Source organism: Echinops telfairi, unplaced genomic scaffold (genome assembly GCF_000313985.2).
Source record: "Echinops telfairi isolate 266 unplaced genomic scaffold, ASM31398v2 ScPeMD7_4;HRSCAF=17, whole genome shotgun sequence".
Lineage (NCBI taxonomy): Eukaryota > Metazoa > Chordata > Mammalia > Afrosoricida > Tenrecidae > Echinops > Echinops telfairi.
Genome location: NW_022103900.1, coordinates 30,641,163 through 30,663,645, shown reverse-complemented (window position 1 = coordinate 30,663,645; position 22,483 = coordinate 30,641,163). Strand labels below are relative to the sequence as shown.

The following is a 22,483-nucleotide window of genomic DNA, read 5'->3' as shown; positions in this document are numbered from 1 at the left end:
GAATGATGTACAAATGCGCTTTACACAATTGATGTGTGTATGGATTGTGATAAGAGTTGTATGAGCCCCTAATAAAATGTTTTAAAAAAATGATTAGAGGTCAATTTTCTTGTATGAGACCCAATAAATTGATTTTAAAAAAAACTTTCCAATAAACAACAGGTAGGCCTACAGGACGAACAACAGTGCCAGGAATGTATGCAATCCTTGGGACCATCTACCGTACAAGATTAAAAGGACAGCATCCATCAGGGATAACACTCTTATCAGGGGAAAAACTCAGAATGCTTGAATGGATAGGAAAAATGTATGAATGGGAAGGTAAACAGAAGAAAGCTGTGGTAAGAGTGCTATTACATTGTGGGGGCTAAAATTTCTGTCCCAAATTCAAATGTGCAGGAATCATTGAATAGAAAATCAGTTTTATCTGCAAATGTTCACTCAAATCACAATAAACATTTTATAAAAGAAATAGTTGGCATAAAACACCAGCAGGGCAATATATTTAAGAATAATTAAAATAAAATAAAAAACATGCTAGATGGATATTATGTGAATACATATAATTATATAAAGGAATTGTGGTTGGTGAAGTACAAGGGCAGAGAGAAGAGAGGAGGACCATCAGGAAGATGGATTGACACCAGGACGTCAACAAGGAGGCAGACACGGGAACGGCTGTGAGACTGGCACAGGATTGGGCAGTGTTTGGTTCCGCTGGGCAGAGGGTCACCATGGGGTGGAGCTGACCAATGGCACCTAACATCAGCATGATTACGTAAGCAGATAGACACCATCAAGTCAGAGAAGCCTGAAGTACACAGTCAGATCTGCAGTCTATTGTGTTGCAGAAACAGCCAGGCATACTCCGACTCGCAAAGCAGTGATACCCTCCTCGCGACTGAGCAATAGTCGGATTTTTCATCAAGGTGCGTGGAGCTCGAGGTTTTCACAATCAGAGTTACGTTGAAAAGTCAGAACTTCCACAAGGTTCTCTATATAGTATGATGTCACAGCAAATGTTACCCAGCTGTGGATTTGATGTTCGGTAAAAGAATAAAAAATAATTTAATAATTATAATTTTCAATTTTACGAAAAGAGTCATATAGAACAATGACCAACTCCTTTGGTATTACTTGAAGGGCTTCTTGTTTCATAATCAAAAGTTTTGTTTCAAAATGAAGGAACTTTCAGCAAAACCATGAAGGCTTTGCCAATTATATATTAAAAAAGCATCAATAGTACTCTTTACTTCACCTTGACTTTAGTGAAGAAAGATGATTATCTTAGGTACTTAAAAAAAAAAAAGAAGAATCCTGCAATTAAGTAAGTTAAGCCTAGTCAGCTGAAAACGATGTGCTAGATTCTTGTTCAAGGACCACTGAACTGTATGATTGCACCAGGCTTTCATGGCCCTGTAGCTCAGAAAAGGATCTTCAAAGTCTCAAAGGAAAATTAAAATTTGGTATGACGCAGACAAGTGTCAAACACCTTGAGTCTTGATTTGTTCACCTGTGAAATGAGAAGCTTGAGCTTAACTAGGATTTTTCACAATGTTTTCTATTTATCCCTGGATACTGTGGTGTGTCACGGGACCCACTCCGTGGCTTTGCTCTAACTTCAACCTGCACAGCTTGATCTTAGCTGATTCAATTCAATGATGCTTGGAGATCACTGAGTAAAGATTCCAAGGTTCCCTTCCTGAAGCAGGAAGGCTCAGTAAACGAGATGCTGACTCCTGGTTCAAATGTAAGTTCAAATACACTTTCTATGGTTTGATTGGAGCACATGATTGGACATCTCTGAGTCTTCATATTCCTCTCTGTATGTAGCCATAATAACATCTTTCAATGGCAATGAGTCACAAGTTCAGCCTCTTTTTTCTTCCAGCTTTGAAATTCTATGACATTGTCCTCTTGATTTTCTCCCTATTGGAATAGCTACCATTTCTTTCAAATGTGCAAAGATGGTGGTTTTTCAAATAGAAAAATGAAAAGTGAAAGAAGCAATGCAATGTTCTTCAAGATTACAAGACACTGATAAACCTTGTTTGGTGCTATTAGTATGTATGAGGGCTTTAAAGCGTTCATGGAGATTTTCATTATCTTTGAATTCCATTTGTACATAACTTTTTTATGTCCCTTATTTATGCAACTGTTAGAATATACTTAAAATGTATTTTTTGAGGTTCATAGCCCCAACCTAAATATAATGAAACTTTACTCATTGAATTAGTCATTGACTGAATACTGCAAGTGATTATTCAACAATAATTTACAACTCTTACATATTTCTAGTGTGCATATTGTCTGTGTGTATATATAACTACACATAACATTGACACATACATGTGTATGACTGAACTTCTCTCATTTCACTCTTCTAATTCTTGCTCAGTTGACCGACATACTAGATGCTAATTTTACAGTATAGATACCCTGATGGCATAGTAAATAAAGCATCAGCTTGCTCAATTTTCTTACCATGTGCTCCTCAGGAGAAAGCTGTAGTAGTCCGCTCCCATAAAGAATTGTAGCTTTGGAACCCTGTAAGATTGTTTTACTCTGCCCTATAAAGTTACTATGAATCAGAATCAACTGAATAATAACAAATCAACTTTCGAGTGTCTGAAGCAACAGATTAAGCATAAACCCGTTAGGAACTTCACGTATGTATTCCCTGTGCTCTGTTTCATCCCATCAAGTCACCTCTAACATGTCTTCCACATCCTGTTTGGATAAACCACGAACAGTGCCTGGATTATCAAACATTTACCAAACACGCATAAATGTCATAGCCCTGAGATACAAGCTAAGTTTAAAAAAAGCTTACTGCCAACATTTTACAAAATGTATAATGTCCTGAATAACCAGCCCCAAATCATCATAAAAATAAGTAACCTAGTGAAATTTCTTTAAATCATGAGGGCAAATATTCATAGATAATAATGGGATTGTATATCCACAGGCCCATTATGGAATAGAATGAGTCTACAGATCACTCCTGAGTGGTCATGCAGTGCGATGCATCGTCCTCCTATCTGTGAAATTAGCCTTGAATGTGGTTTTATAAGTGTCTGTGGTGACTTCAGTATTATGAGTTGCTGAAGTATAATTTTCATCTGCATATATTAATTAGAACTTTGTTTTTGTTAGGAGTGAGTTTAAAAAATCCATAATGTCTGATGATCTTAACTGGCTAATCTTATTTCCATGTGCTTTCTACCTGGATTCTGATTAGGAAAACTGGTAGGAAAACATTTGCATACTCTAAACGATAGTCTGACTAAAGGGTCACATACTAACCACGCATCCCTTTTTCTAACCATGGAAACCTCAGGACCTGACATTTCCTAAGTGTTGAACAAATAATCATTTAAAATATCATCAATATTTTGCCAAAATATAAGATTCTCTTTCCTCTCAAAGGATATCAAATGAGTGTGATTATTGAAAACTCATGCAACCGCCTTCTGTGCGGCTACATTGATCCGGGTCCCGACCTGTCAGTCTCCTCAGTCTCGCCCTCTACCGCCCACGCCTGTGGATGTCCTGCGAAGTGAGCGGACTGGCTGCAGGACTTCATGAAAATGTGCCTGCAAGATCCAAGCATTCTGTGCACGGAGGAAATGCTCTTCCTGAGGGAGTGGGTGGTAAAACACCACCTGCTACTCCTAAAGCTAAATCAAAAGAAAATGCCAAGGAGCAACAACCAAAAAAAGATGAGAACAGTGAGAGGAGAGCATAAAACAGATGAACCAACAAGTGAGGAGAGTGACTTAGAAATCAACAGGGAAAGTGCAATGGAATCAGATACAGATGCCCCTCCTGAAATGGGAGATTAAAGGGTAGTTATAACTGAAGAGTTGATAGATTAGGAAAATGATAAGAAAGAGGCTGCCGTTAATGTCCTAAACCATGGTAATCTACAGAAAACTGTAGATTTGTTCACCCACTCCATCAACTTGAATCCTTCCTTGGCCATTCTCTGTGCCAAGAGAGCCATTGTCTTCCTCGGATTGCAGAAGTCGCAGGATGCCCTCTGAGACTGAGCCAGTCCTTGAAAGGAATCCTCAGCCTAACAAGTGCTGAGGGGAAGCACACTCAGGCTATTGCGAAGCAGTAGCCCATGCCCTTCCTCTTGCTTGTAAACTGGACTATGGTTAAGAGATGCTAGTTCAATGTTGAAAGAAGTTCGAATGAGGGCCAGAAAAATTGTAGAACATATGAGAAAGTATGAGGGAAAATGTGAAGAGCAGAGATCAAAAAAGTATAGGAAAGGCTAAGAAGTCTCAGGAAGAACATGAAATAGTGCAAAGCGAGGAAGAAGGCAGGAGTCTATCTTGAGCTCAGCATGCACTTTTCCAAGTGGCTTTCCCAGAAGAATGCAGGGGCAGGCCTGGAGGGCAGGAATGCCCGGCCTCAAGGAGAGGCGAAGTGATCCAGACAAAGGTACAGTGGCTTTCCAGGATGTGGTCCAGAAACCAGCAGATGTGTCACAATATCCGAGCAACCCTAAGGTTGGGAATCTCAGTCGTAAATTTTTAGGCAAATGTGGAGATGAGGCATAATGTTCATTTGCCAAAGAAAGCCCTTGCTGAAGGAAAAGCAGCCTAAAGCATTGAACTTGTGCTGCAATAATGCAAACCAGTGTGCCTCTGCCTCTGACCTTCTCATCTAGAAAGCTGGGTGCTTAGAAGACCAGCCTTACACTGTGACCCCAATGCCATTGAGACCTTTACAGTCATTTGCCATTAGGGTATCAGATAATGTTTGCCTTTTAGGGAGTATGCACTTTAAATACTTACACAAAATAAAGGGGTGTCTTAATATCTAAAAGCAAGCAAAACACACATGTCATCACATCACTAAGGGAAATTAGGAAAAATGAGATAAGTAAGTTATAACTTTATTGAGATAAGATAATCAGTCTTCCTTTATAATTTAACTTCAGATTCTGTTTGTTTTATGTAGATTTTTTTGGTTTTGTTTTCAAATGACTGTTCCCAGAGTTGTTTTGGTAATAACAAATTGTGATTTCTCTCTTTTAAAAGTTGTTATATAACTACTACTGTCATTAAATGAATCCATAACATTTCATCCTGTATTGAACTATTGTCCTATTCATGGACAATTTTGTCATTTGCTTATTTCACCATTTCAAATAACATCACCATGGGAATGCTATGCTTATGTATTTCTCTATCTTTACTGAATCCTCCATTGGATGTATTTGCAAAAAACAAATTATTAGATGCATACATGAACATTTTCATGAGTCAAGATTAAAAAATTCAAAATTAATTTAGAAATACTATGTTGAAACATGATTCAGCAACAGAGCACTGATGTCTCAATTTCATAGGAACCTCACAAAAAAACACTGAAAATAATTTAAGCATTTCTTTAATAATTGTGATGATCACAGATATGTCAGCTAGTCACACGTGGATGAAAGTAGAGGTGGAGCTCAACCTCTCCAGCAGGTCCCAACCTGATGGCACCGGCTTGAGAGTGTGGTCTTTTGCCACTTTGCCTTCTGCTGGTAATGAACCCTCTGCCTGGTTTATCAATTTCCTGTTGTGCCAACCCCAGGAGCTGTCAGCAGACTGCTGACCTCGGACGTTTTTGGCTGCCCTTGGATTCATTCGCCTCTGCATCCACCAGTCTGTGGCCCTCCTGCTTCATCATCTTGCTTCCCATTTGTCAGCTTCTGCAGCTACATGATCAGGAGAAGCCTCCAGTGTACCTCTCACCTACAGACTTGAACCAGATTAGATTTACCTACTTCTACATCTACGTAAGCCATAAATTGACATAAATTTCTCTCGATATCTGTACTCACTGATTTTGCTTTTCTAGAAAACTCAACCTAACACAAAACGTAATATAGAAAATTATACTTTGGTATTTTAATTACTTTTGTTGTACTACTCTGGAAATAGAAAAGAATGATTTCTATAAAGATTTATCCTTTATTTATAATAATTCATGGGTGAGTGATATGTGTGCTCTCCAAAAAACAATGATCATAGTTATTGCACAGAGATTTTTCATTAATTATGTCATGTAATCCTAAACCACCCTATAAAAATTATATCCTAAAACTAATTTTATAGACATAGATACATACATAGAGAAATTAAGCTGCATGGTTTATACATGTTAAATGTAATGGAATTAAAACCATCCAAGTTTCTAGAGCAGTGATTCTCAACCTTCCTAATGCTGCGATCCTTTAATATACCTCTCGTTGTGGTGACCGCCCTAACCATAAAATTATTTTTGTTACTACTTCCTCACTGTCATTTTGCTACTGTTATGAATCGGGCAACCCCTGTGAATGGGTCATTCGAGCCCCAAAGGGGTTGCGACCCAAAGGTTGAGAAGCACTGCTCTCGCGAATGGGTTGGCAGTAGAAGCACATGCAAGCTGAGTAAGTCTGCCCTGTGCAGTCCTTTGAATCTCCACATCAGACTTTCATGTCTTTGTTACTGTTTTCTCACTTGGCTTGCTTGCTAGTTTCTTTCTTCGCATTCCTGTATACTCAATAACCACTGTGTGTCTTCTGAGATTCTAGGGACAATTGTACAAAACTCTCTTCGTCTTCTTAAAGCATCTTGCAACAATCTATACTATTTAAAACACTTAACCTCTTGGGTTACAGGAACATTATAAGATGGTGAAAGTCTGATACAGGTTTTGATTGAAATCACTTGGGAAACCAAACAAATCAAGTAATATGCCCAAATCCCACCCAGTTCATTAGTAGCAGAGCTGTGACATTGTGCTATTTCATATTCCTTTTCTACTCACTTACTATTGATTATTCTTTCTGTAGACATATGTCTGCCTTGATGATGGGATTTAATGGCAAACTCATTTTTTATGGTGAGAATTAAATTGTATACTGTCTTCTAAGCAAGGTGTTAAATTCCCATTATACTAAGTTCTCACCTATGCATTAAATCCTCTTGCAGAGGCAAGATGTGAGACTACAGTACAAGCTTCCAAAAGGAATACAATTAACCCCATTCTTATTTGTACTGCACATCACATGGTCACATTAAAAGATTTTATTGTTTTGCAGATAAGGATTGTTTGAGGCATCCAATGGTAATCTTGAATTATTCATGAAATATCATTATTTATTCATTAGTTCCTGCACAATCTTGCTTAGCCCAAGTACCTATACTCTGTTTTTTCTTATATGAAGATGTGCTAGGACATTAGCTTTATAGGAGATGTGCTGAATTAAAGGGCTGTTTCTAATCATTTAATCTACTATGGACATTTAGAGATGGGACTCATAGTACAGGGATATATTAGGAAATTAAGATGTTAGGTGCACATCTGAAGCAAAGCCTAACATTTTGCACTGATTGACCAATTGCTTTAAAAGTACATCGTGAGTAAAAATACTACTTAGAATCTTACACTTGAAACTCTGAAAGGAATATAAAATGGATGAGAAATGTAAGAAAAAGTGTTTCCTATAATGTATATAAATATTCTCAAATAATATTTTTGCCCAGTTTGTTGGCTAGAAAGTAGCCTAAGAACTCACTGGGGGAGAAGAAGATAGAGCTTTATGAAGAAAAAGATACACTAAGGAATGAAGTGTGGGGGAAAACTTGAGCCTAGAGGTGGAAGAAGAGGAAGATAAAGATTCAGGGGTAAAAAAGGGGAAGGCATACTCAACAAGGAAATTACGAACTAGTGGGCATTCCAATTTATAAGAAGAAGAATGATTTAAATATAACTCACACAAAACAACGTACATGAAATAACAGAAGTTACCTGTTCGTTTTTGCCCCTTTGAGGAGTGAGAGGAAGGTTGATTCATTCATAATTAAATCAGGACAATTAGAACCAGTGATGTATTCAGCCAGTTCACAATGGTTCAGCAGAACCAATTCCTAATTTTTTTGTTGAATTCATCAAACCAGTGGTTAAAATAACATTTGTAATTGGGTTTTCTCTAAGGTGGGTTACTGGGCAGCTAGCCATAGTGGAAATCACAAATTTACATTCCTTGTATATTTTTAATGTTCCTCTGCACAACAGCATATTATAAGCACCTTTAGTAATGTACATTCATCTGTCCATAGGTCTAAAAAATTAGACCGAACCATGCTTGTAATATTCATTTATTCATTTCATAAAGCTCATCATGATCTTGATCAAATATTACATTTATTGCCTTGCATTTGTTACTTCAGGAGCAAACATAGTGTAAAAAGAAAATGCCACCCAGAGGGGAACATGCCGTCATTCATTTAAGCTTTGTATTATACCCAAAATTACCATGAGACATTATAAGTGAACTGTGCAATTCTTGAAAGTATTCAAATAGCTAAAATTATTGCCACAACAATTCCTGTAAGTTTAGCAGAAGCGGAAAGGAATTTTTCAAAGATGACATAATATGTTGAGAAGAGATTGCCTAACAGTTTCTAATCTATCAAACACAATGACCACTGTCTAATTGCCCTACCTCTAACGAAATGGGATCCTATTCTTACAGTGAAATGATGGTAAAGGATCACACATCCAATTATATTTGGATAAAAGCGAAGAACATTGCATGTGAGGACACTAATAGAGAGCAATATGGAAATATATTAAATAATAGTTTTATTGTTTTTATCAGGTATTTTTTAATATTTTCATTAATCATTTAAAATTTTCTTATAACATCATCTAGTTTTGTGTATTTCTTCTCCTTGTTCATTATACAACTTTAATAAGCATAAGAGGTGATTAAAAATACCCTGGTTTGGGTTTTACATTTTAGCACTTAAGAGAAGTCCTGTGCCCAGATTTTCCCAATGAGAGACACTGTTTGATATTTTGATTGTAATCATAATTTCTGGTTATTGACATGCATTACTTGGAAATAAAGAGGAAGAGTAGACAGATGGAATTATACTGAAGATTGCATGCATAATTTTTTTCTGTTTTAAACCATTTTATTGGGGGCTCATACAAGCCTTATCACAATCCATACATACAACCATTGTGTCAAGCATATTTGTACATTTGTTGCCATCATCATTCTCAAAACATTTGCTTTCTACTTGAGCCCTTGGTATCAGCTCGTCATCTTTCCGCTCCCTCCCCACACCCCCGCCATCATGAACCCTTGATAATTTATCAGTTATTATTATTTTGTCATGTCTTATACTGTCCAACGTCTCTCTTGAATTTATAATACCAAAAACTTATTCATTGTAAATAACTTGAAAATTATTTTTCAAAATATTTTAAATTTATTGAAAATTTATAAGAAAAATTATTTTCAAAAATAAATGACAACTTTGGAACTGACCATCTATTGCTCACATGGTTCAGGCCAAAGCTGAAAAAAGTTAAAAAAGTCAATGGGAGCCAAAATATTACCTTGAGCATACCCCACCTGAATTTATAGACCATGTAAAGAATAGATATGACACATTGAATACTAATGATCTACAGAAGACAAAATGAGGTATGGGATGATATCAATAATATCATACATGAAGAAACAAAAGTTATTTTAAAATACCAAAAGACAGAAAAGAGAAAAGAAAGATAATGGATGTCTGAATCTTGCTATTGAATTGGATGCAGTGTAGCGAATGGATGAAATAATAAAGAACTGAAAACAAGGATAACTTGAGAAGACAAAGTATTACAGTGAAATATGCCAAGACCCGGAGTTGGAAAACCTAAAAAACATGTTCATCATTCCTCAAGCTGAAAGAACGGAAGAAAAAAATTGAGCTTTGTGTTGCAATATTGAAAGTCTCTATGAGCAAAATGTTGAATAGTATCGGAAGAATCTTAGAAAAGATCGAAAGAATACATAGGGCTTTTCGATTATAGGTTAAGGATAGTCTCAGGCAAGTGCCTGGATTCTCCATGCGAGGCTAAAAGCAAACTACCCTTTCCTGGGCTCAATGAAATATGTGATCTACTTTGAAACACATTCTGCTTGAGGGGAAAACTGCCACATTGTTGGCTAACAGTCAGAGAGAACTCAAATATCCTCCACAGTGTAACCTCTACAAATATATCCACAGTATCTGACCTTATGCCCACACTCAAAATAGGGGAAGACCCTCCACTGTATGCTGCAGCCTTCCACCAACTAAGGGCTCTAGGATGTAAACATGAGCACCAGCTCCATAAGGTTTTGCAGTTAAATTGGAAAACAAAACAAAATAGTCGGCATATCTTGGAATGCTTGATGTAAAACCAGTATAAAAACCATCCCACCCTAGTAACAGCCATTGAGCCTGCAGTAGTATTTTTTTCTTTTCAGAAAAAAGCAAATGTTGATTTGTGTTAGTATAGCTTTTCTACAGAAGTAGACATGAATATGCAATTAAATTAACAAGTGTTCTCTGAGTGGAAATGTTTATGAGAAAAATAGGTTATAAGATCACAATACAGTTCTGAACCTGAATGAAAACGAATGGAAAGGCAGCCTGGCTGGAAGCATCTCACCCTGTCCTCTATTATCATACAGTTTATGAAGGGTTTGGCAAGCTTTGAGGGAAAACTGAACCAAAACCCTCTCCATCAGAGGAGTCCCTGGCTGTTCGCATGGTAAAGTGTTTACCCCTAGCAGAGAAGTTGGCAGCTTGAACACACTTGGAGATGTGAAAGTCAAAGTTAGGGTTGTCAATGTGCTTCCCCAGGGTCCCCACTTTGATAACTCCATGGAGAAGTTCTACTCTCCACACAAGTTCACCCGAGTCAGCATCTGTTTGCTTGAGACCAACAACTACAGACATCACCTCATGAAAGGAGCTTTCTCTTTTCTAGGATACATTTCTATTTTACTTTCTCATGGCCTGATATGAATCTGTAGACTATGTGAAGCTTAGCCTCAAAGAAAATGAGGTTGTTTAATGCAAATGAGGTGAGTATACTGTATTAGTCTGGGTAGACTAGAGAAACAAATCCACTGACACCCATATGTATATAAAGGAGAGGTTTATATACAAGTGGAATTGAACATTGGGAAAACATCCCAACTCAGTCCACTCCAAGGCCATAAGTCTGATATTAGCCTATATGTCCAATACCAATCTATAAAGTCCTCTTCAGACTCACAAAGCACATGCAAAAAGCCAGATGCAGGGCGATCACAAGCCAGTGGGTAGAAAGTCTTTGGGTCCAGTGGCGTTGTAAGTATCTCAGTGCTGGCAGGGGTCTCGCTGTGGCTTCTCTGGCTTCCGAGGTCTGGTTGCATCCTTGTGGCTTGTCTTCTGCAATGTCTCCCAGGGAGTAGCAGAGAGAGAAGGGTCTTCCACCTCCAAGGAGGAAATGCCAGATTTTCCAGAATTCTCAGGAGAAGGCCATGCCCACACAGAAGTCTCATTGGCTATCTCCAGATTGACAGCCTAGACTCTACCCCTACACTCTTCATCCTTAAATTGACACCAGATTAGGTGACTGTCACATATACATTAGAGTAGACTTTTAGACAAGTATGCTTGCTGTATTTGGATGCCTAACAAAAAACATTAGGTAATATCACTTCAACAAAGAAAATTCACTGCCAATGAGTTAATACTGACTCATAGCAACCCCCTGTGGGTTTCGGAGACTGTTACTGTTTAAGGGAGTAGAAAGCCCAGTTTCTCTTATGGAGCTTCTGGTGGTTTTGAACTGCTGACCATGATGATTGAAGCTCAATATATAACCACTACACTTCAGGGTTCTTGGTCGTCAATTCAATTCTAGCAATTTATTTATAATCAATTAAGTTGGATTTACCACAGAAGTGTGAGGCAGTCTCAATTTGAGATAATTTTCTAGGTTAACTAATTCTGTCATAATAAAACTACCATAAAATATCTTTTAAAGACATACATTTATTTTCTTATAGTTTTAGAATTTCAAACTGTCTCAATCCTTTCTGTGAGTCTTTCTCTTATTTCCAATTGCCTGCTTCAATCTTTAGATTTTCTTTGCTACTTACAGATGAATCTGCTTTGAATGCATTGGTTTCTTCCCTTATATGCACCTATGCCTATTCTGGTACACGTAATCCATGATTAGGACACAGTCCAGTTACATGGCAAACCACACTTCTAAATGTCTGTTTTTTCGTTATTGCATGTTGTGGCAGTTACATAATTTCCTGTCAACTTGTGAATGGGTGGAGTCTAGCCTCTTCATCAGGTCATAGCCAATGAGGTATCTGTGTGGGCATAGCCTTCTCCTGAGGATTTTGGGAATTCCTGTCTTCCTCAATGGAGGTGGGACACACACTCTCCCTGCTTCATCTTTCTGCTGACAAGACACATGAAGCTACGCTGATGGAACAAGAGAGCCCTGGAGCTGGAAGAGCCACATGGAGACCTATGCCAGCACTGAGATGCTACCCTGCCACTGGATCCACAAGCCTTTTCACCCACTGCCCTGTGATGGTCCTGTAGTCAGGGTCATTGTGTGTGTTGCATGAGCCTGAAGAGGAATTTATAGACTGTTATCGATCATATGGGCCAATATAGGACTTATGGACTTGATCTGGACTGGGCTGGAATGTTTTCTCAATATACAATTGCCCTTTCTTATAAAAATATTTTTCTCACACATGAGTGTCTCTAGATTTGTTTCTCTAGTCTACCCAGAATAACACAAAGATGATCAGTAATATGTTCTATATACAATGCTTTAGTTTGTAATTTGATGATGTTATCATTCTATGATGTTCACTCATAGATTTTCAATGTTATTATTTACAAAAATAGGGGAAATATAAGGCAAAAACAATAAAAACTGAAAAAAATCAATATATTCAACTTATATCTAAATCAACTTACATTGAAGCCATTGGAAGAAAACTCTGAGGTCAGCTGGAGTGTCTCTGTATTTTATGACAGCACTCAAAGAAATTTGTTTTTGGATTTGTCCTCTGGTTTGAGAACTAACAAAAGAAAACTGTTTCCAAACAGGTCATATTTATCGGCATGGGATAAGCATTTCATCGCAGCTTTTTTGAGGTGCATAATACAATCTGTAAGAAAACTGTATTAATATAAAGCTCCCAAACCAAACTCACTGCTATCAACTCGATCCCACATGATTGAGTGCAATGGGCCAGAGTAGATCTGCTGCTGCTGCTGTGTGACTGAAACTGGGAAGCCACTCCTTTCTTCCTTAGATCAACTGGGGATTCTGAACTGTTGACCTCGCAGTAACCCACTGCACCACCAAGGCTCCTTATTTTACTATACCCCATTGAAGAAATAAGGGTCATCTTCAGTTATCTTTCCTTAGAGTAATAAATATTATAAGACCAAGAAAAATAAATGGAAATAAGTCATCATATACGTAATTATTCACAGAGAATAAGAATATTTATATAGATTACTAAGCTACTCAGGGTTTTTAATGATTTTTATGTTAGAGGTCTATAACAAAATCCTAATTTATTTTATAGATACAAAAAAACAGACAGGGAAGGTAATTTAAACTCATGTAAAATATTGAAAGTCATTAGAAACACAAGCAAGAACAAGTAACAAGTAATAAATACAAGAAAAAATATTCCATCAACATATATGTAGTAACGTTTAAAATGATTAGATATGTTTTAATTTTGCTCAAGAAATAATTAACTGGAAATTCGTTTTGCTGCTATTCTTAACCAGTTTCAGACATTGGAAATCAGGTTTTTAAAAACAGCTATTGCTGAGAGAGAAGAAATGACACAAGATTTACAATTTCTCAAGCTTATTGCTTGAAGAGGGAAGGGCAAGACTGAAGGGATAGAGCCGTGAGTCTCGGGAGCTTGAGGCACTTAGACTTTCTAGATCAGAATACCAAAGAAGAGAGGCAAAACACAGAAAGAGTTCTGAAAATCACCAGCGGGTCATCTTCAAACCATCAGCTGAGAGCTGGGCGGAAATTCCTTGAGGACCAGAAAAGCAACCCCCTAAAAGGATTGGAGGCACCATTCACAGCAATACTGGAAAGCATTGCATTTCCAGCAGCCGCAGTGAAGAAACACTTGTAACTCAGAACATCAAGGGGAAGAGTTTATAATATCCCTAAGTTCCTTCGTAGACAGTTTTCATGAAAAGTCACTCTGTATTTTAAAAACTTAAAAAGATAATACTTGAATAAGCCATTTTCAATTAATTTAACTGCTATCTGGGTAAAATCTCAAAAACATCTGTAGTAATGCAAGAAAAGGCAAAACCAAATTAAATCGATAACTCTTGACTTGATACCAACTCATAGCAACCTTATAGGACTGAGCTGACCGTTCCCATGGGGCTTCCAAGGCTGTAAATCTTTGCAGAAGCAGACCACCACATCTTTCTCCCTTGTTGCAGCGGGTAGGTCAGAAAGTCTGACGTTCTGAGTATCCGCCAAGCTCATAACCACTGGCCCAAAGAACTGTTAAAGCAACAGCTCTAAAAAATTCACACTTTCTGTCATCAAATCACTTGAAAAATTCAGGCTAATATGACCTGCAACTGGAGAAAAAAATCAGTAACTAATAAAGTAATTAGTAAATGAGTAGACAAGAATAAGCATGTGTTCATACATGTTTATCAAATACTTATACATACATATTTATATATTTATAAATTATATATTATAAATGAGTAAGAAAGTAGAGGAAAGATTGATCCTGTGATATACTGACATGACAGATAAAAATATATATTGAAATGAAACTTCTAGAGATGAAAACCACAACATACAATGAAAAATACCCTGAATGGCATTAGCAACGAATTAGACCATGGAAGAGAAAAGGTTAGGAAATCTGAAAAATATCAAAAAGAAAATACAGAGAAAAAGAGACTTGAATAAAACCAGAGTATTAATGAACAATGGCACAACTTCAAACAACTACAATTCAAGTAATTAGTTGTCCTGGAGGAGAAGAGTGGTGGTAAAGAAGAGGAAAAAGGAAATAAATTCACTGCCTGTGGGACAGAGAATGTAGGAGAGGAGATGTGAGTAATTCTGATGAGTGTGTTTGATCAACTGATGTGTTCACTTTCTTGATTGTAATGATGAGCTTATGAATACATGCACATGTAGAAATTTATCAAGTTATGCAATTTAAATAAGTACATTCTATGACATTTAAGCAATATCTTAATTAAACTGAAAATCAATGGGAAGTAGATTGTTTACTTAATGTAGGACAATTGCCTTAAGGAAAATAGTTATTTACTATCTTTTTTAATATTGAAAAAATATAAATTACTTATTTAATATCAAATGTGAAAGTAAATATTGAAGTGCCAAGAAATATCTTTATAACTATTTAGCGATATAGACAAAAAAGAGAAGTTAAATATTGAAAACCTTAAGAAAAGATTGATGAATTGAGTTAGAATGAAATAAAAAAAAGATATAATGCAAGTTATAAGGTGCAGGATATATAGACAATGCTTTCCAAATTAAAAAAAGAAGTGGAATATATTAGACTTATTAGAAAACAATGATTAATCTAGTTAATAGGAAGATTACTCTCTGGGTTATTAATATCTTGTCTTAAAACAAGGAGACATCTAAAATAACCTATGAGCTAAGTCCTCATCAGAGGAGCACACCAGCCAGTGTGATCTAAGGATTATAAATATTAAAAATCAAACATAAGAGGAGGCAATGGTATTAGAACTTAAATTCTGAGCATCTGGTTGGCAGAAGGCAATGGATGACGAAAGTGCAAAATCTGTTTGCAAAGTTCCCACTGAGATTAAGGCTCCATTGAACTCCCTTGGACCACTGATGAGGGAGGTGAATAGACTTGTCCTCAGACGGAATGCATTGGAAAGTGGATAACTGCAGGTAAAAGTCAAAATTTAACACATTTTCACTTGTTTTACCTTTTGACCAATATTTACTCGTTTCTATTACCTTCTACTTTCCTTTGGATTGAGGTCTTGCTGTGTTGCATTTTGTTGTTGTTGCTGGTGGTAATACAAAGAGACAGTTCCTAGATTAGTAGTTACTTAGGATTATGGCAGGAGAGGTTAGGGAGAAATGAAGAGGTAATAATAATGGATACAAGAATGAAGAAAACATTGTAAAACTCATTGTGGGGCTGATTACATAATTCTTTTTAATATATTTAAACCATTGAATTTATGGCAGATGAATCATCTGTCAATAGAGCTTATTCTTAAAAGAAAATAATTAAATATAACAATAATTGATTTATAGAAAAATGTAATTAAGAAATACAGGAAAATACCATCATAAGAAATGAAGAAACTGAACTAAAATGATAATGAGATTCAAATGTACAAGTATTTCCATAAGTGAAAAACCTTGGTAATAACAAATATGAGAAGAATTTGAAATAACTGACATTATTAGATATTTCCATGAGGATTTAATTGCTTAAACACTTTGCAATGGAATTTGTCAATAGCTATGAAACATGCATAGGACCTTCACTTCAGTCTGAAATTGCACACCTAGACCTCTGCTATAGTGAAGCATTTATTTATAATTTACCAGAAGACATTTACTTAGATAAATGGCAGGATTGCTTGCAACAGTGTAGGGAAAAATAAAGAAGAACTCAGTATCCATCAGCAAGCAAATATATTTATTTATCTATGCAGCATAAACTATTCAACAGATAAAAGATGTGAAAACACCGCTCAGAATGTGAAAGCCAGATCAATTTAAGAAGCTATCTATATTTAGAAAGAAATGGTTACATTTTTCCAGGTTACCATTTCAGATGATTGTTTCTAGCTGTATAAGCTTGGGCAAGTTAATTAAATATTTGTTTCCATTTGCTCAAGTATAAAGTGAATACAATACTGAAGACCTTGAAATAAGGAATTAAATAAATAACACTCTGTTTAGCATTTTACTTTGTATAAATTAAGAATAAGAATATATAATTAACATGTTGTGAGATTCTAGGAATTGTTTTAATGCGCATTGGTTTTCAACTAAGCATCTTAATATGTTGCCACCAATACCAAACATGAGGTGAATGCATGTCATGGATGACAGTGAGGAGTAACAATGGACAGATATTAAACGTGAACAATAATATCCATGAGTATTATAATCAGAGAAATCCACTATAAGAGCAGCATTTGCCTTAAAACAAAGTTTAGAAGACATGAAGGGGCAGGGATGAAGAAGTAATGAAAACGAGGAACCCACGGAGGAAGTGGGGGGAGTGCTGTGCATTGAGGGCATTGAAACTATAGTCATGAAGCAAAAAACCAAAATACATAAAGTATGGAGTGAAAAGCTAATTTTCTATGCAAATTTTCACCCACATCAGCAAAACAAAACAAACCAGATCTAATAAGGTAATCACTGTAATCACTATAAACAAACACACTGCCATCGAGCTGGTTCTGACTCATAGAACCCTACAGGATAGAGTAGTGGAACCCGCCCCGTGACTCTCCATAACTTTAACTCTTTTCAATAGTAGAAGAGTTGAATTATTATGATGGTTGGGCACTAAATTGAGAAAGATTAAAGATTTACCATTCTTCATTGGTGAGGTAATAGGATACATAAAAGTCTCCTGGGGTGAGGGCCAGGTAGTATGGCAGGGGCCAGACCAATCCAGGGATACATACATATGATAGCCAACTAAAAAGGAGGGGGGAAAAAAAGACATGGGCAGCAGTGGGAGGATAGGGCACTAACCCACCCACGGGGAGGGTGTTATTTATTTATATCTCCACAAAGAGGGACCAGACCTCAACTCAGTGCTCCAAGACATGAATGCAACATACTGGCATGAAGCAGGGACCCAAAAGAGAGGTCTGAGGTCCAACTACAGAGACAGACCCCCTCCCCGCAGAAGAATTCACTTCAGAGGACAGCACTGAAGCTACAGCTCAGGGAGAGGGACATGTCGGATCAGAGCACACAGGAGCAAATGAAGGGAGAGGAAGAGAGAGTAGAACACATCCTGGCCCACCGACATTCCTACTCAGAGCAGCCATTGCACAGAAAGGACCATAGGGCCGACCCCACTATGAAACAGGACATCTCTCACTGACCCATAGCTCTACAGGGGACAACACTGGAGACAGTGCAGAAATTGTACCCGATCTGACCCCACCACACTGAGGCAAAACACTAAAGTTGTGCAAGAGAACAGCAAAGGGAACAGAGCAACGAAGTCCTCAAGGAATACCAAAAATAGACTTTGGGACCAGGGCATGGCACCCCATCAGATTCGGCTGGAAAACACTCCTAAAGGCAGACCTTGAACTATTTACAAGTTTTTCATTTTTTGTTTTGTTGCTTTGTTTTCTTCTGTCTTGTTTTTTGTGCATATTATTATCTCTGCACATATATCTAGATAAGATAGGTGGGATAAACAAGCTGGAGGAAAAACAACAACCAGACCCGGACCGACAGTTCCAGAGAGACATGGGCGAGGGGGAGGAAGGGGAAAAGAAGTGGGTGTTAACAAACCCAGGAAAAGGGGAACAAGTGATCCAAAATTGATGACAAGGAAGGTGTGGGAGACCTGCTAGGGTTTGATCAAGGGCAATGTAATTGAGAAAAATTACTGAAACCCAAATGAAGGCTGAACATGATAGTGGGACAAGAGGAAAGGAAAAGGAAATAAAGGAAAGGACTTGAAGGCAAAGGGCATTTATAGAGGTCTAAATATAGGCATTTTCATACATAAATATATTTATATATGAAGATGGGGAAATATATTTATAGGTTTAGTATTAAGGTAGCAGATGGACATTGGGCCCCTACTCGAGTACTCCCTCAATGCAAGAACACTTTGTTCTATTAACCTGGCATTTGATGATGCTCACCTTCCCGACAGGATTGCTGAAGACAAAGCAGGTGCATAAGCAAATGTGGTGAAGAAAGCTGATGGTGCCTGGCTATCAAAAGATACAGTGTCTAGGGTCTTAAAGGCTTGAGGATAAACAAGCAGTGATCTAGCTGAGAAGCAACAAAGCCCACATGGAAGAAGCACTCCAGCCTGTGTGATCACGAGGTGTCGATAGTATCAGGCATTTAAGAACAAATAAATCATATCGTTGTGAATGAAGGGGAGTGGAGAGTGGAGACCCAAAGCCCATCTGTAGGCAACTGAACATCCCCTCACAGAAGGGTCATTGGGAGGAGATGAGCCAGTTGCAGTACAGCAACAATGAAACATACAACTTTCCTCTAGTTCTTTAATGCTTCCTCCCCTCTACTATCATGATCCCAATTCTACCTTACAAGTCTGGCTAGACCAGAGGATGTACACTGGTACAAATAGGACCCGGAAACACACAGAATCCAGGAAAGATAAACCCTTCAGGACCAATATTGAGAGTAGCCATACCAGGAAGGTGGGGGAGAAAGGAGGAACAGATCACAATGATCTACATATAACCCCCTCCCTGGGGAATGGAAAACAGAGAAGTGGGTGAAGGACAGTGTAAGATGTGAAAGAATAATAATAATTTATAAATTATCAGGGGTTTGTGATGGAGGGAGTATGGGGGAGGGAGGTGAAAAAGTGAGGAACTGATACCAAAGGCTCAAGTAGAAAGAAAACATTTTTAGAATGATGATGGCAACAAATATTAAAATGTACTTGACACAATGGATGTATTAAGGGATGTATGAGCCCCCAATAAAATTAATTTTTTAAAACCCCAAATGATACAGATATAGACAAAATTTTAAATGCAATAAACTAAAACAAAATTTTAAAAAAGGAAAAATAATAAAATTTTGGATTTCATTGTTGTTGCAAATGTGTTTTTTTTCACTTGTATGCTTAACTCTATGATTGAATTCCTTAGAAATGGGAATTAAAGAGCAGTATAAAATATCATAAATAGAACCCACTTAATCACTGTATCAGATCTATGGGCCTGTGAAGCATAATGAGATGTGTTCATTGCAAATACACTGAAAATTCACCCATTTGTCAGCAACAGGAAATATACCATTGTACAGATTTTGTATAAATGTATTTAATGTGGAAATTGTATAAATATAGTTCTCCAAAATTCTAACCAAAGACTAAATAAAAAGAATATATGCTAATATTTTGATTTTGTAATCCTTCCTATTATAGCAAATCTCAACTTATTTAAAGTCTATTCCACAAAGACTTACTTTTTTTTCTCCTTACTTTAAAAAAAAAATTATTTTATTGAGGGCTTGTACAATTCCCATCACAGTCCATATATACATCTATTGTGTCAAACACATATGTACATTTGTTGCCCTCATCAATCTCAAAACACCTGCCTTCCACTTTAGCCTTTAATATAATTTGCTCATTTTCCCCCTCCCTCCCCACTCCCCACTTCCCCATGAACCCTTCATAATTCATAAATTATTATATTTTTGTCATAAGTTACATTGTCTGATGTCTCCCTCCACCCTCTTCTCTGCTGTCCATCCCCCAGGGAGGAGGCCATACCTAGATTCTTGTAATTGGTTACCCTCTTCCACCCCACATTCCCCCCACCCTCTAGGCATCGCCCCTCTCACCGCTGGTCCTGAAGGAGTCATCTGTCCTGGATTCCCTGTGTTTCAAGTTGCCATCTGTACCAATGTACATCCTCTGGTCTAGCCAGATTTGCATGGCAGAATTGGGACCATGATACTGGGGGGGGGAGGAAGCATTTAAGAACTAGAGGAAAGTTATATGGTTCATCGCTGCTACCCTGCACCCTGATTAGCTCATCTCCTCCCCACATCCCCTCAGCAGGGGGGTGTTTGGTTGCCTACTGATGAACTCTGAGTCTCCACTCTGCACTCACCCTCCATTACAATGACATGATTTCTTGTTCCTTGATGCTTGACACCCAATCCCTTCAACAGCTCGTGGTCACACATACTGGTGTGGTTCTTCCATGTGGGCTTTTTTACTTCTGAGCTAGTTGGCCACGTGTTTATCTTCAAGACTTTAAGACCCCAGATGCTATATCTTTTGATAGCCAGGCACCATCAGCTTTCTTCACCACCTTTGCTTATGTTCACATTTTTCTTCAGCAATCATTTCGGGAAGGTGTGCATCCTGGAATGCCAGTTTAAAAGAACAATGTGTTCTTGCAATGAGTAAGTGCTTGAGTGGAGGCCCAATGTCCATCTACTGCCTGGGATCCCAACCTCAAAGCCAGATGCATAATCCATGCCAGCAGGAGGATAAAGGGGCGGCAAGGAAGAAAGAAGGTTTGTTTGGCATCTCTTATAAACAGACACAGCCCAAGTACATGCATGTCATTATGCTGTATCCTGATTAAGGGGTTGTATTCCACCACTGATATTGCCATGTGGATGCACCAAAAAAATAATAAAACATAAATCATCAAAACATCTGGTCTGGACTTTAAATTGTAGTGCTAAAACAGAATTCCAAAAGGAACATTATTGGAGTGTTTTCATTCCCTTTTATTAAAAGAATAATAAAAACATATTTGATATTTTATAAAACAGTAGCATTGGCGATAGCACAAGCTAATAGTTTCTTCTAAAAGCAAGCAGTAGATGCAATAGCTGACTTGAATACCTTTTATATATGTGAGATAACATTTGAATCAGACCTTGATTCAGAATTCAGACCAGTTTACCAGTCCAAATGATGAGGAAAGAAAAAAACATCACTTTTGAAAGGAAGAAATTATTTCATTATCATTCACATATTTGGTGAAATATATTATGGAAAATCTGAACCTGTTTCTCAAGTTCACCATGAGGTTACAAATGTAACAGGAAGAAATCATTAATAACTTAAACTCAGCCTGCTTAGTTTTCACTTTGGTAGGAATATGTGCTGACAGTTCAGGCATCTGTAACCCTTTCAACAAAATAACTGAGGTGGTGGCTTTTTGACCTTCGATGGGAACTACTTGATAGAAAGAAGAAAAATGATTTCAGATCAAAGCCACAATATGTGAATCTGTTTTTCTCCTTTTTTTTTTTTTTGGTGTTGCTCTGTACTGACCCTTGGGCATCAGAAGTATACGTTTCTTGGCCTCTTCTTTATACAGCATGAAAATCAATAAAACTTTCAGCAATCATATATATATTTATACATGCATGCAAACATGATATATGTAGATAGAGACAGATGATAAAGATGATAGATGATAGATAGATAGTTAACCACATGGTCACAGGGCCATCAGTTCTGCAGCAGACATATGAAGCTATCTGTTCTGTAAATGTTTAAAGTCTTCAAAGCCCTATGTCGGGTACCATACAGTTGGAATCAACTCAATAGTAATTTAAAATATATATATTTATATTTGAGGGAACCCCCCAAAACTGGATTTCCCCCCCTAAATCTATGCATTTTAATTTTTTTACAAAACAACCTTATCACTTTCAAAACACACTCCATAACACTTAATACAATTGTCAAATCTGAAATTCCATTTTTGAGAAGATTTGTCAAATCCCTCTAGACAGCTGACAGCACATCCATTATTTTTCTTCATCACTCCTTCTACATCATCAAATTACTGTCGTTTCATGTCCCCTT

At 37.3% G+C, this 22,483-nt stretch overlaps 1 pseudogene; it reads left to right on the top strand.

Annotated features, from left to right (window-relative positions):
* Window positions 1-4,571, top strand: part of LOC101638272 — a 9,402-nt pseudogene extending 4,831 nt beyond the window's left edge.
* Window positions 4,572-22,483: the final 17,912 nt, after the last annotated feature.